This window comes from Lepus europaeus, chromosome 12 (assembly GCF_033115175.1).
Source record: "Lepus europaeus isolate LE1 chromosome 12, mLepTim1.pri, whole genome shotgun sequence".
NCBI lineage: Eukaryota > Metazoa > Chordata > Mammalia > Lagomorpha > Leporidae > Lepus > Lepus europaeus.
Window position 1 is genome coordinate 91,071,062 of NC_084838.1, and position 15,714 is coordinate 91,086,775.

The 15,714-nt window shown below is 44.1% G+C and overlaps 1 protein-coding gene across 1 annotated transcript in view; it reads left to right on the top strand.

The window, feature by feature from the left end:
* Positions 1-15,714, top strand: part of CENPP (centromere protein P) — a 257,893-nt gene that overhangs the window by 225,576 nt on the left and 16,603 nt on the right. The gene's annotated exons all lie outside the window — the stretch shown is intronic.

Consider the following 15,714-nt stretch of genomic DNA (forward strand, 5'->3'; position numbering starts at 1 on the left):
TTCATAAAAAAGAAGGCTTTGGCAGCTCATGTAGCCCATCACTCAGGAGGAGAATACAGGCATATTCACTTGAGGTTTAATAAATCAAAACATACTGTTTGTTCACAGCCTCATTTTTTCCCCATTACTGGTGGATGATGTCATCATTTTGATTTCCATTCGAATCTTTTCGTGTCCAGTCAAAGGAAAAAAATAACATTAACTGCATTTATTATGCAGTTTTATTTTTAAAAGCAGTTTTAGTTTTAATTCTGCCAGATGTGTGAATGGAGTTTTCAAATCATACCAAAGGATTTAGGGAATATTTTTGAGAATTATATTGTAGAAATTACTGGCTTTTTTGGGCTATATGCACAGAGCTGTTATTTTTTAGTAAGTTATTTTCTTATTTTTTTCCAAATGAAGCCCTGATCATAAGAACAAAACTAAAACTTCTCCCCCATTTTGAGGCAGAACAGAAAATTTGGGACTTGCTAATAAATATTAAGAGGAAAACTAAAATCCATCATCATAACACTAAGATTTGTAGAAATAAGATTTTAAATATGTGTATATATATATGTGTGTGTGTATGTGTGTGTGTGTAAAATCTACACTACTTGTCTTTGCCCATGTATTTCTCTACCAGTGTAAGGACTTTGAGTGAGGCTACTCAAAGGCACAATGTGTGTAACATCTGTTTTGCCATGACTGGGGAAATTAGCAACATTAAAAGCAAATAAATATTCTTTTAAAGCTGCAGCCCTCTGCTTCCTGACAGCCTGCTGTTTTCTCCATTCCCTGTCGTAAACATCATCTTACTCCAGAAGTAGTCTCCAGCTCTGCAGTGCTCCCTTAGCACCCGAGGCATCTCTCTTATCACCCTGCTTTAGAATATGAATGCCAATGTCTATTTGCTTTCTCTAAATGGTGAGTAAATTCCTTGAGGACTTACACATATGTGTATCAGTAATCAAATCATTCAGCAAATGTTTACTGTATCTTGAGCTCATTGCTGAAATATAACAATAAAGCATAGGGTTTTTTTTTTTAAGCTTTATTTTATTTATTTGAAAGAGTTACAGAGAGAGGGAGAGACAGAGAGAGAGAGGTCTTCCATCTGCTGGTTCACTCCTCAAATAGCCACCATGGCCGGAGCTGGGCCAATCCAAAGCCAGGACTCAGGAGATTCCTCCAGGTCTCCCATGTGGGTGCAGGGGCCCAAGAACTTGGACCATCCTCCACTGCTTTCCCAGGCCATAGCAGAGAGCTAGATTGGAAGTGGAGCAGTTGGGACACAAACTGGCACCTGTAAGGGAAGCCAGGGCTTTAACCCGCTGCACCACAGCACCGGCCCCTAATGCATAGTTCTTATAGTTAATTAGAAACAATATTCTTTGCTAAGGAATCAGATGAATTACTGCTTCTGTATCAGATAGTGTGATTGTTATGCCCAGTTCAGTCATCCCCAAAGACCACCAAGGAGCCGATACCACTGTAAAGCACACGAGAGTTTTATTACAGGTCCGGGCCTGGACTCTCAATCAACACCGACACAGCGGGTCTGAATTGAGAGCCCCAACCCTTCAGTTAACAGGGTTTTTATGGGGTTTTCAGAGACATTCTATACATCATGGTACCATTTAGCGAATCATCTCCTCCCATGGGAAATTCAAAGGACATCTCTTAGAATTGATTAGTGCATCCAGTGGCGGGAACGGACCTACTAAAGGTGGTTGGATGGCTTTGGGGTTGATGCCTTTTGAATTGATTGGCTGAAGCATAGGGTCCGAGCTGCTGGGTGTACATGCCGAACTGCAGGGTCTCAGGTAGCTATCAGTCACCTTATCTGCCCTGAGAAGACACCAGGAACTCTAGGTATTTCTCTGTTATCTGTTAATCGGCTGTTGCTAGGAGAGTTTATTGCAAGGGGAGTTTATTTATTTACTTTTAGGAGCTTCTGGCTCAGAGTTCAGGGCCTGGTCAGGCCCAAGTTACAAGATGGAGGCCTAATTAAAAATAGTTACACCTTGATCCAGGCTCAGGTCTCACAGTGATCATCTCTGGAAAGATGCAGAATATTTTGGAAAGACACAGGAGGACTCACATCTGCTGTTGTTTGAGAGAGAAGGGTTTAGCAGTGTTCAATACAGATAATCCTCTTTCATACATTCAATTCCCTTGCCCCACTGTCTTGTGTCTTATTTCTCAATATCTCTTGCTGGTTCTTCCTCCTCCACCTTCTTGGAACAGTAAATATGATTGTGAGGCTGGAGGATTGAGTGCAGGAGGGAAGTCACCAGATCGTAACAGGCTTTGGAAATGTATTGAAGGTTTGGAGCTTTACCCAGAGGTGATGTGGAAGAAACAGAGGCAGGTCTGCATTCTAGAAAGCTGGTTAATTGTAATCTGGCTTATGAAGGAAACCAAAGGATTAAATCTAGAAGCAAGTCGCACTTTAAAGGCTATTGCACTAATCCAAGAGAGATTTTTTTTTCCTAAGGCAGGGGGAATTCAAGACGTAATTAGGAGGTAAACAACTTAAGATTTAGCTTGGCATAGGGAAAGAAGAAGAATCAAATATATGAAACCCAGGTTTCTGTCATGAGCAATTGCATAGCCATTTCCTGAGGTAAATACTGGTTTGCAAAGAAAGATAATTTAATCAGTTTAGCCAATCAAAAGAGAAGCCTGGGTTAGATATGTAAGATCTGTCACAATGCCTATGGATGACACTGAAGCCACAAAATTGAATACAATCATAGACCATGATATATAACCAGGTGATTTGTCTGGGTTTGCAAGACTTATAGGAGCTGAGAGAAATGGAACTCTCTCCAAAATAAGCACTTTCATGCATTACAAATAGAAATGTGTATTGGTAGACTCTTTTTCCCCCCAGAAACCTTTTATTTAAGTAATAAAAACTTCATGCATTATACAAATACAACTTTAGCAGCACAGTGATTCTTCCCACCATTCCCACCTGTCCACACTGCACTACCATCCTTCTTCCTCTTCCCTCTCCTATCCCCATTCTTATTTTTTAATAAGATCTATTTTCAATTAACTTTATACACATATGATTAACTCTATACTGAATAAAGAGTTCAACAAATAGTATGAGGAAAAAAAAAAAACTGTTCCTCAACAGTCAAGACAGGGGCTGTTCAAAGTCATTGCATCGGCCGGTGCCGCGGCTCACTAGGCTAATCTCTGCCTTGCGGCGCCGGCACACCAGGTTCTAGTCCCGGTCGGGGCACCGATCCTGTCCCGGTTGCCCCTCTTCCAGGCCAGCTCTCTGCTGTGGCCAGGGAGTGCAGTGGAGGATGGCCCAAGTGCTTGGGCCCTGCACCCCATGGGAGACCAGGAGAGGCACCTGGCTCCTGCCATCGGATCAGCGCGGTGCGCCGGCCGCAGCACGCCTACTGTGGCGGCCATTGGAGGGTGAACCAACGGCAAAGGAAGACCTCTCTCTCACTGTCCACTCTGCCTGTCAAAAAAAAAAAAAAGTCATTGCATCTCAAAGTGTCAATTTCACTTCCACAGATTACCTATTAGTTATCACAGATCAGGGAGAACATATGGTATTTGTCCTTTAGGGACTGGCTTATCTCATGAAGTATGTTTTCCAGATTCATCCATTTTGTTGCAAACGACAGGATTTCATTTTTTTTACCACTGTGTAGTATTCCATGGTGTACATATCCCATAATTTCTTTATCTAGTCTTCAGTTGACAGACATCTGGGTTGATTCTGTTGTTGTGCCTGAGCGAGTGCTGACAGAGGAGCGCCACACATTGATAATTTTAGAGTCCTTTATTGCTGGCAGCCAAGAGTGGACTTGTGCCCCAAAGAACCCTCAACCCTGAAGCCCAAAACAACAGGGTTTTTAAAGGCAAAAACCACAAAATCAGGAGGTGAATACATGGTTACCAGGGTCAAGCTAACCTAAAACCTAGGTGAAACTAATACCAATTATAATCTTGACAATACCAGTTACAATCTTAACAATTTTAATTATGATCTTGACATTAATCCAGATAGTGGCTTAAATCATATGCAGGACATAGACAAATTACATTTTTATCTTTAACCCAGGTGCAGCCTATCCTCTTCTAAACTTAAGCAATCATGCTAAGGGGTTTCTATGCTTTGCCAAGTACAATGTAGTGGACTGCTATTGCCTGAGAGTTTTAGATCATAGTTTCAGACCAGAGTCTCACGGTGGTGGTTGTGGGGGCCTTCCCAGAATGGAGTCTCAGGTACTCCAAAATGGAGTCCCTACTGTCAAGGTGTTACTTCACTGTATCTTAGCTATTGTGAATTGAGCTGCAATAAACATGGTTGGTACAGATAACTCTTTCATATGTTGATTTCATTTCTCTTGGGTAAATTCCCAGGAGTGAGTTGGCTGGGTCAACTGGTAGGTCTATATTCAGATTGCTGAGGTGTCTCCAGACTGTCTTCCACAGTGGCTATACCAGTTTACATTCCTACCAACAGTGGATTAGGGTACCTTTTTCCCCACATCCTTGCCAGCATTTGTTTGTTGATTTCTATATGAAAGCCATTCTAACAGAGGTGAGGTGAAACCTCACTGTGGTTTTGAATTGCATTTCCCTAACAGCTAGTGAGCCTGAGCATTTTTTTCATGTGTCTGTTGCCCATTTGGATTTCCTCTTTTGAAAAATGCCTTGTTTAAGTCATTTGCCCATTTCTTAACTGAATTGCTTGTTTTGTTGTTGTGGATTTCTTGATTTCTTTATATATTCTGGTTATTATTCCTTTATCAACTGCATAGTTTGCAAATGATTTCTCCCATTCTGTCAATTGCCTCTTCACTTTGCTAAGTGTTTCTTCTGCAGTGCAGAAGCTTCTCAATTGGATGTAATCCCATTTGTCCATTTTGGCTTTGATTGCCTGTGCCTCTGGGGTCTTTTCCAAGAACTCTTTGCCTATGCAATGCCTTGCAGCATTTCCACAATGCTCTCTAATAATTGGATGGTATCGGGTCATAGATTTAGGTCTTTGATCCATTTTGAGTGGATTTTTGTGTAAGGTATAAGGTTTGGGTCTTGCTTCATATTTATGCATGTGAGTCTGCAGGATCTTGAAGTTGCTTTCTCTTCCTGGAGTCTTGGGTTGTGTTATCCCTACTGTTTTCTACAAGTCCATTTTGTTCTCTTCTCTGAAAAGGAATAGAGTAACTACCACTGTTGGCAGGGATGCGTTGGTGCCTGGCTCTCTCTTTTTCAGGTTTCTTGGGCCAACCTGGGCCATGTGTCCATCCTTGATCCTGTCAGCTGTGATCTGTGGGGTCAAGATCTAGAGAAGGCTGTACAGACATGGCTTAGTGGTGGGAACACAGGGTGGAATAGAGTTAAACACATTAAACATGAGCACTTTGGTGTAGACTGTCCCTTATGAAGCCTCCTTAAGAGAGAAAAGTTATTAGTGTTCATTGTAATTTCTTCATTCAGTGTGTATTTATCATTACTTCCTGAAGAGATCATCTTTGTATTACTGGAGTTTTTTGCTGTGTAACCCAGTGCACACTTTGCACCTATTAAACTGTCAGCAAGTATTTAATTATTTTCATTTGGTTTCATTCATTTACAACAATATTTATAAGTGATTACAGAAATCTTACACAGTTTTTAGCTCTATCTCATGATAATTTTCCTTTTATAATATACAAGGTTCAAAACTTGTAATTGCATTCTTTCATTCTCATTTTTTCTAAATATATTCTTAAATTCTGAGAGTTCTTTTTTTGGGGGGACAGTAGTTTAAAGCCATCATTTGTAACATACACAAAGCCCTCAGCAGATAAGAGTTGTTTTGCTTTTAATTGACTATTGTCAAGCAGGCTTCATTGAAACAAACAATATTTTTACTATGAAGTCACCAACATGCAAGCTAGAGGAGCTGTGCCATCATCTGTTTATGATGGCATGTCACTCGGTGTCTGTGATTCAGAACTACAAAAGTAAATTCTAAATGTTTGCATGCTGAAAATAACTTGCTAATGCCTTTGAGGAAAGAATTAGCAGTACTTGAGCACTTGACAAGAACTAAGCTTCCCATCTATGTTTTGATGGCTCTCCTTTGCTCAGCATCCTAAACCATCACAAGCCCTAGGCAGGTGAAGACTGAGCCAGACCCCACCATGAGTTTCACCTCCTCATTGTCTCAAGGACCCATCCTCACTTCCCCCTGCTACCCTCGGGCCCAGCCTGGTGTCTCATGAGGAAACAATTGGCTCCCGTCTGCCGTGACACAGTACTTTCCGAACAAGCTTCTGGCAGAGACCTGGGAAGCTTCAGCTCTGTTCCATTCTCTCTTTACTTCCTCAGAGCCAGCTGCAGGCCTTTCCTGAGGGTAAAGACGAGGTCTGTGTTGTCTTCATGTCATTGCTTGTTTTAATCATCTGGTCACACTGCCGTCCAGTGGGCGCTGAGGTGCTCGGAAGTGGGTAGTTTCTCTGTCTTGTGCCAGCTGTATTTCCTTATGCTCTGGAGCTTTTATTATCAAAACATTTGTACTTTTAAAAATCACTATTCTATGTTTACTTTCTTGCTCAAAGGAAAGTTTTAAGGTCATATATTTAAATTATTTAGTTATTTGAGAGACAGAAAGAGCTAGACAGAGAACTCCCCTATGTTGGTCCATTCTCCCAAGAGCCAAAGCTGGGTATAGGAACTCATTCCAGTCTCCCACATGGATGGCAGGGGCCCGACTGCTGGAACCATCACCACTGCCTGCCAGGGTGCACATTAGAAGGAAGCTGGAATTTGAGCAGAGCTGAGACCTGAACTCAGGTACTCTAGTGTGGGACAAGAATGTCTCAACTGTGCACATTAACTGCTAGGCCATGGGACCAGCACTGTGGCATACTGGGTGAAGCCACAGCCTGTGGCGTTGGCATCCCTTATGGGCCTTGCTTCAAGTTCCAGCTGATCCACTTCTAATCCAACTCCCTGCTAATGTGCCTGGGAACGCAGCAAATGTCCCAAGTACTTTGGCCCCTGAACCCATGTAGAGGGCCAGGAAGAAGCTCATGGCTCCTGGCTTCAAATGGGCCCAGCTCCAGCCATTGCAGCCATTTGGGGAGTGAACCAGTAGAGGGAAGATATTCTCATATTCTCTCTCTCACTCACTTTAGCTGCTTTTCAAATAAATAAATAAACCTTTGGGGGGGAAAATCTGCTATGCCAAATACTTATTCCTCTTGTTTAAATGTGCTTTTCTATTATTCTCCCATATTTCCCAATTTCAGTAAGTCCTTTTTAATTTCTTTAGCTTTTCATTAATATACTGTGTACATTCAGGAATTCAACAAATATTTTTCAAGTGCCTGGAGACTATGCCAGCAGTTCAAAGTGAATTAGTAAGACATTCTGTCAACTGTCATGTTACATAGTCGCTTCATTGCTTCAGTATTTAATTGTATATCTTAGCTGTGATCACAAGCAATTGCTACAGCACACAAGGTACAGTATTTGATGAGAAAGAGGAAGCAAGAACACCCTGAAGAGATGGCAGGGGACAGGAAGTTGTCCTGTCAGGGAGGCTGTGCTGAGCAGAGTCTGGGGTGAGTGTGGGAAGCAGGAGCTGGAGAGAGAGTGGAGAATTCTGTGGAGAACCTTGAGTACCATGTTTCAGAAATTAAGCCTTTATTGTAGACACTAAAGAAATCACAAGTTTTCAAGATGATAGTAATAAGAGGACTGCTAGAAGCCCTAATGCCCCCTCCATCCCCTCCTGCCTCACAGGACTTTGGAGGAAGGACCCACCTGGTAGTGGCACAGCCCCACCCTTGGCAAAGACATCTGACCCCAGCCCCAGTCTCTACCACAGAAAGGGCAAGGCCAGTCACCCAGTGGTCCTCAGTAGTTTTTGATTCTGTGTGGGAACTCCCCTCCACCTCAGAAAGCCTCCTATGTGATAGGAAGCTGCCTCCACACCTCTTGGCACATATGGCGCCATTAGTCTCAACCTCCAAACCAAGTTTTGAGTGAGGATGTCCATCCGTCTTCTGTGAAGTGACCACAACATCTGTTAGCGACAGTGGCCGCCTGGCACAGTTGCAGCAGGACGGAGCAGGGGCCAGTGTGAGTGGACGGCCACAGTTTGGTTGATCCTGTGCTTTCCCCCTTTCTTACTAATAGCACGCCTCCTGTGAGGGTCTGTCTTCCCTCAGGCCACATGGGCTCTGGTAGAGGTCAACCCCCACCCCCAGCCATAATCAGTACACACCCATTGGAACTTTAACTTTGGCTTTAACCATTTAATTTTTATACTGGAAAGGCATTTGCTAATTTTATAATCACATCAAATAAATGAAAATGTGGTGCTTCTGACAAAAAAGGAAAAGGCAGACTTACAGAAACATGGCAGACTATGATGGTGGCATCCACCCCTCTGCCACCATTTCATTTTATTTTAAAGATTTATTTATTTATTTGAGGGGCAGAGTTACAGAGAGAGGTCTCCCATCCACTGATTCATTCCCCAAATGGCTGCAATGCCTAGAGGTAAGCCGATTTGAGCCACTAGCTTCTTCCTGGTCTTCCACAGGGGTGCAGGGGCCCAAGGACTTGGGGGCCATCTTATGCTTTCCCAGGCCATAGCAGAGAGATGGATCAGAAGTGGAGCAGCCAGGACTCAAACTAGCTCCCATATAGGATGCCGGCTCCATCCACCATTTTAAATGTTCATGAATTCCAGATTGACTATTAATTTTAAATGTGTAGTCAAGCTCAAAAGAAAGGGATACAAGTGCCCATGAGCCATAAATAGGAAGAGAAGCCAAGCAGGCAGAGCTGGTGCCAGACAACCCTGAGGCTAGGGCAGATGTGGGCCCAGGATTGGAGGGCTTTGTCCCACCAACATGGGTAGAACTTGGGTCTGCCTTTAGAAGCTTGAATGGATCCTCTTCCCAGAGTTCTAAGCCCCAGAGCCTTTTCCTGTCCATGGAACGTAAACAGAAAACTTCCAGCCAGTCCAGGAAGCTGTGGGGAATGTTGTAATTAAACAAAACCACTTCTCAAGATACCTGCATAGATAATGAGCCCCAGTTTATATGTGATCTAGGTAGAAAGCTACCTCTAAAACAACTCTCTTAGAAAACAATGACACAGTCTATCAAGTGGCCATTTTTCATTCAATCCCAGTGGGTATGGCGGCAAAGCAGAAGTAGTCGAGGCCTTCCTTTGATTGGACAGTGATGGAGTGCTCTTTAGGAAGTGTTCTGATGGCCAGGTGGGCTTCAGTCTGTAGTGTTACATGCAGGTGGTAATTACATTCTGCCGCAGACCTGGAATTCCCCTGAAGCGAGATCCTGTGAGATAATATTGACCATAAGGGTGTTATCTACTGGAAAAGCAAATGAATTCTTGAGTCTAGTGATTAGAATCTTGTAGGCCTTGTTGTATCACCCTCAATTCAGTGAGTTAATTTTAGTGCTATCAAAAGGCAGAACAGAGGCCTGTGCTGTGGCATAGCAACTAAGTCCACCACCTGCAGTGCCAGCATCTCATATAAGGGCACTGGTTCGAGACCCAACTGCTCCACTCCTGATCCAGCTCCCTGCTTGTTTGCCTGGGAAAACAACAAAAGATGGCCTAGGTACTTGGGCTCCTGCATCCATGTGGGAGACCTGGAAGAAGTTCCTGGTTTCTGACTCTGGATCAGCCCAGCTCCAACCCTTGCAACCATTTGGTGAGTGAACCACAAATGGAAGATTTGTCTCAGTCTCCCTCTCCTCTCCCTCTCCCTCTCCCCCTCTCTCCTTCTCTCCCCCTCCGTTCCCCTCTCCCCCTCTCCCTCTCTCCCCCTCTCCATTTCTCCCCCTCCCCTTCCCTCTCCCTCTCCCCCTCCCCTTCTTCCTCTCCCTTTCTTCCTCTCCCCCTCCCCCTCTTCCTCTCTCCCTCTCCCCTCCCGCTCTCTCCCTCCGTGTCTCTCTCTCCCTCTTTCTGTAACTCTGCCTTTCAATTAAATAAATCTATCTTGGGGGGAGGGGAAGGCATTGCAAGGACACTTTAAGCTAAGGCAGTGAGGCTAGGAGACTGGGACTCATGTTATTTAACATCTGCATTTAAGTCACTGTTTAGGGGCTCTATTCCTTGTCACTCAATCCTATGGCAGTAGAGGCACCATTATTCTGCCTGCCACCTGCTGTTAAGAGGCTGAAATGGGGTGTTTCTGGATTGGAGGATCGGAGCCTATAGCCATTCTGCCTTGCAGAACTGCTTTAACAAGGGCAGTTCTCTGGCCAGAAATGGCAGCACCCAATTAGCTGTGTGCACTGTGGTGGGCTCTCTAAAAGTGAATGGATCTGTCTCCTGCAGTGCTTCAGAGTGGCTGTTGCTCTAAGATGCATCAGCCAGGCTTGACTGACAGTGTCACCACTTTTGAAACTTATTCCATCAGTCATCTTATTTTTCCCTAATTTTCAGTCACTATGCCCAGCCCTAATTCTTGCTCCTCAGTTACAGAGATTAAAGAGCTCTCTCAGCACCTCGCTGTGGGTACTGCATATAGATTCTAGCATTAGGTGTGAGCATACGAAGTACCCTATCTAGTTAGCATCTCTTTTTGAAATGGGGGTCCTCTCTAGAGGAACTAAACATGCAAAAGATAAGCACTTTTATCTCTTTACAGAGCAATGTAGAAATAGAAATCACAGGAAAAATTTCCTGAACCTAGAAGATGAAACATTTAAGTATAGAACTGACAATATTTTAAATAAAAGAGAAATCCATAAATTTCATAATTCATCCAGTCTCAAGTGACTAATTTTTGTCTTGTTTAATCTCCATTAGTCTTTTTGTGGATTTTCTGGACTTCTCTCAGTCCCGGAAAGTCTTAATCCATTGAGATCAAAGCAGTTAGAAATCTGTTATTCAAGAACAGTTGTTGGAGTCTTTTCCATGAATCTGATTGCATATGTTCCTAAAGAAGAATTAGAACTCAGGATTACAAAAAACTTAAAAATGGTCATGGTTAAAATTATAAAACTCAGCAATGACAAGGAAAGTCAATTATATCAATTGCATATAACATCGCATTTTTAAATGATGTATTTATTTTTTTGAAAGGCAGAGTTAGGGAGAGTCAGAGAGAGAAAGATCTTCCATCTGCTGGTTCACTCCCCAAATGGCCACAACAACCTGAGCTGGGCCAGGCTGAAGCCAGGAGCCAAGAGCTTCATCTAGGTCTCCCACATGGGTGTGAGGCCCAAGCACTTGGGCCATCTTCCACTGTTTTCCCAGGCACATTAGCAGAGAGCTGGATCGGAAGTGGAGCGGCCAGGACTCGAACTGGCACCCATATGGGGTGCCAGTGCAGTGCTGCAGGTAGTGGCTTTACCAGCTAGGCCACAGGGCTGGCTGTAGAGACCTTTCCCTTAAAGGGAAAGTGTCAGGCCTTCTTAGCCGAAGAAGCACTGAAGGTATCCTTCAGAGGGTGGGCCACCCCAATGAAGCAGGCGTCTGTTTAAATGGAGTGCCTCCCTTCTGGCAATTCCTGGGTTTACACTGGTCATCCCTTGGTTGGGCCATGTTTTTTTGCCCCTCAACTGGACTGGTTCAAAGAATGAGAGTCACCTTCTAGCCCTTGTGATTCGCCCCGGGATGCATTCTAAAGGATTGGGATCCGTTTGATCCCCAGACCCTAAAACAGTAAGTATCTAGCCCCAACGTAAACTTCCAGAACAGGAAGTCTTAGCCAGCTTGACCTCGCTGTTAAAATCTGATTGGTAATCTCTTGTGTTGCCTGCTATCTTTGTTAAGTTCTGACTTCTTGGGGGAAATCTCTTGTGTCCTTGGCTGTCTTAAGTTCTGACTGCTTGGAAAAATTTAAAGAGTTACGATTGTTGCCTTAAAAAGAGCCCAGAGGCTTCTCCAGCTACCATATTTTCCATCCCCATGGTTGAGCCTTGAGTCATTTCTTAGTAGACACAGGTGTCACATACTCTGCCCTTTCCATTACAGGCCTAGAGGCCAAGGAGTCACAGTTCAGTAAAACTGTCCAGATGCTTTCTAAAATGCTATATGCAGGGCTGGCATAATAAAAAAAAAAAAAAAAGAGAGAGAGAGAAGAAGAAGAAGAAGAAGGGTCTCTGTCGCTGGGTAGCCAATCTAGGTCTGGAAGAAAAAAGAAAGAGTTGTGCTCACCTTTGAAGCATCAGATCTTTCAGCCTAGGATAGTTCCAAATTGGATGGTTAAGCCGAAAAAGGAGAAAGAGCAGTAGACTTTTGGCCTTTGTGAAGGTCAAAGGGAGCCTGCTAAAATGGAATGGAATACGTCCTCACCTCCAAGGGCAGCAGGTGCCACGCGTCTGAGAACAGGAGGCTTTTAGTTCCATCAGAGTTGTCTGCCAGGAACTGTCAGTTGCCCCACACTGGCAAGCCACTCTGTGAGCAGCAGAGACAGAGGAGAAGAGGGGCTAAGAGTGAGCAGGAGGCTGACAGCATGTGTGAGTTCACTGAGACAAGCCCCTGCTGCCTGTTCCACCACACGTCGGAGTGTGGCTTCCCGTGATCCGAGGGAGAAGTCCCTGTTCAGGCCACCAGAATGTTGTGGGGGAGGCCACCAATTGAGACTGTTGCTGCAGGTGGTAAAGGAACTCACCTGCAGAACACAGAGAGAAGTGAGCAGGGTTAGATTAGTTAAAATGCACTTCAAGGCAGGACAGCCAGAAGCTGACTAGTGCTGCAACATGGATCATAATCGGGGAGATTGTATCAGGCAGAGCGCCCCTGGCTAGGGGCCTCTCCATCGCTAGTGATTTCCTCACTGCTGGGGATTTTTACTAGGGCTTTCTTTTTTGCCAGATGCCCCAGGTGACCTCCACACTAACTCTATCCATTTTTACCTAATATTTAGGATATTTGTAATTAGTTTAAAATAGTGTACTCATCTAATAAACACACGCTACACAGTATTATCCCAACTCCTTCCAAAAGAGTCGATTATTTCTTCTCCCTAAGAATGTAGAAGTTGGCCCTTCAGGAGACACGTTTCCCTTTGGCACCTGCCTTGCTGTGTAGACTGCGATTAGGTAAACGATTCCACATGTCCATAACATGTTAGCGTAAGCCAGGCGTTTAGGAGCACTTTATGAGAACATCACCATCATATTCATGTACAAAGGGTGTGGAACAGAAAAGATGAAAAAAAAAAATTTGCAAATGCTCCCTGGCAGGCATTGAGCCAGCCCTCTGCTGAGATGGTAGGGGTGAGCACATGTCAGTCTTAACATAATTGATTGCTAACCACTTGTTCTTAAGATTTTTTTTCAGACTCCAGCTTTGGTTTCTTCTCAGTGCATCTTCTTGCTTTCTAAGAGACAGTGAAACACAGCTGGTTAGTATTTAGGACTCATGACATTTTACATAAAGAATCTCCTTTCTATTACAAATGAGCAAATAAGTGCTCTGCTTATTCATGACACTTGATTTTAAAGAACAGCATAGATCTTTTTATTGAATGCTGAAGAATAACTTTTAGGAAGTTAGAACTTGTCTTTTAGCTGTTTTGTCTTTAAGAAAAAAGCAGACAGCTTGACTGTCCTGGCACTCACTCTCTTGTTTCCATCCTGCTGTTGGCCAGGGCTGCATAATCAAAGTTGGTTATGCAAGCCGCCTGGTCCCTGGGGCTCGTCTCTCTCCAGCCCTCAAACTTCAGGTCTTTGTTTCCAAGTAAAGCTAAGAACTACAATCCTTTTCCATTTCTTTGGTCAGCCTTGGCTTCTGGAAATTTGTATGTTTCTTCAAGTGTTATTTTAAAATTACAGGTTAGGTGAATTATTAGTAGAGGGAGATTTTGGAAGACCAGCAGAAAACTCACAAATATAAAATGTCTACAACTAAAAATCTTCACCTAACAGATTTCTGAGTGGTGGCTTTGGGCCCATTTATCTCAAACATGATGTAACTAATTATAGTTGAACAAAAATCATGTGGGCCCCTAGTCTCAGAAATATTAAGCAATTGAAGTTTTGTATATATGAGCCACGAGGGAGTCAACGTTAAAATCTCCATCTTTTCAGATAACGTTAAGTCTTTCTGCACATTGAACTATCAACAAAATGGGGATGCGCTGAAACTTAGAGCACAGAGAGAAATAATCAAAAATCACTGTGCATGAGGTATTACCTTGAGGAGGAAAAATCCAAAATACAATTATTGAAAAGTGCGGCCCCCAAGTGCCGGCACTGTGGCATAGTAGGTTAAACTTCTGCCTGCAGCACCAGCATCCCATATGGGCACCAGTTCAAATCCTGGCCACTCCACTTCCAGTCCAGCTCCCTGCTGATGGCCTGAGAATGCAGCAGAGGATGGCCCAAGTGCTTGGAGCCCTGCACCCAGGTGGGAGACCTGGAGGAGGCTCCTGGCTCCTGGCTTCGGATTGGCCTAGCTGCAGTTGTTGCAGCCATTTGGGGAGTGAACCAGCAGATAGAAGATCTCTCAGTCTCTGTCTCTCCCTCCCTCTCTCTCTCTCTCTGTAACTCTGTCTTTCAAAAAAAAAATCTTTAAAAAATAAAAAAGAAAGGTATGACCCTGTTACTTTTGACCCTGAAAAAAACATGGTGGCTGCTCCCCATACAGTGTTCTGGACACCGCAGCTGAGACGGGCTTGCAGATCGGTAGTTCTAATCCAGGAGGATCACAGGAAACAAGCTAGACGATATGTTCTTTACCAAATCCTGGGGAGTTTCCCCAAGGATAGTTAGAGCAGACCTAGAAAAGATCCTGAGACAGGAAATCAAGCCACCAGCACAGCCACAGGCCTCCTGGATGAGAAACGAAAAAGGATTTCTCCAGCCAAAACGGTAGTAGCCAAGGAGGCGTTTTGACACCATGGTTTTCCTATTATAAATTTCATTTATTTCCTTTTTGAAGATTTATTTATTTCAATGGCAGAGTGACAAGGGAAAAAGGTCTTCCATCTGCTGGTTCACTCCCCAAATGGGCCACGATGGCTGGAGCAGGGCCAGGCTGGAGCCAGGAGCCCAGAAGCTCATCTGAGTCTCCCACACGTGTGGCAGGGGCCCAGGCATTTAGGCCCTCTCCCACTGCTTTCCCAGGTGCACTGAAAGGAAGCTGGATGAAAGTAGAGCAGCCAGGACTCCTCTGGCACTCTGACAGCCGCTTAACCCTCTGTGCCTCAACACCAACCGTTAGTTTACTTATGTCTTAACTGTCTACCTTTCTACCTTGACTTTTTGACTTTCTGTTTAGAGATATATAGAAAAAGGCATTCATCATAATGTGCAGCCTGGTAATTTTTCAGAACACACACTGTATAACCACACATCAGGTCAGGAAACAAGGGGAGCAGCACCCAGAAGACCCCTCATTCCACCCAGTCACTCTCTCCCCACCATGGGCGAGCCCTCTGCTGGCTTCCATGGGAAGAATCTGCCAGCCTGCTCCAGAGGCTGGCTGGGTGGAATTTCTCTGGCCGTGGTATGTGGTGTTCTGTGAGACCTAATCATGTGTGTAACCGAAGCCGTTTGGTCTGACTGCCATGAGGTATTCCACTATGTGGCTGTACCCCAAGGCATGTGTCCATCGTACCGCTCCGGGCTTTTCTACTGTGCCATTACACACAGTGCTGCAAGAGCATGTGAGTACAGAGACAGATGTATGCCGGGTGGAACAGCTGGATCGTGCTCAGCTTTAGTGCATTTTGTCAGTTTTTCCAAAGTAACTGTACCAGAG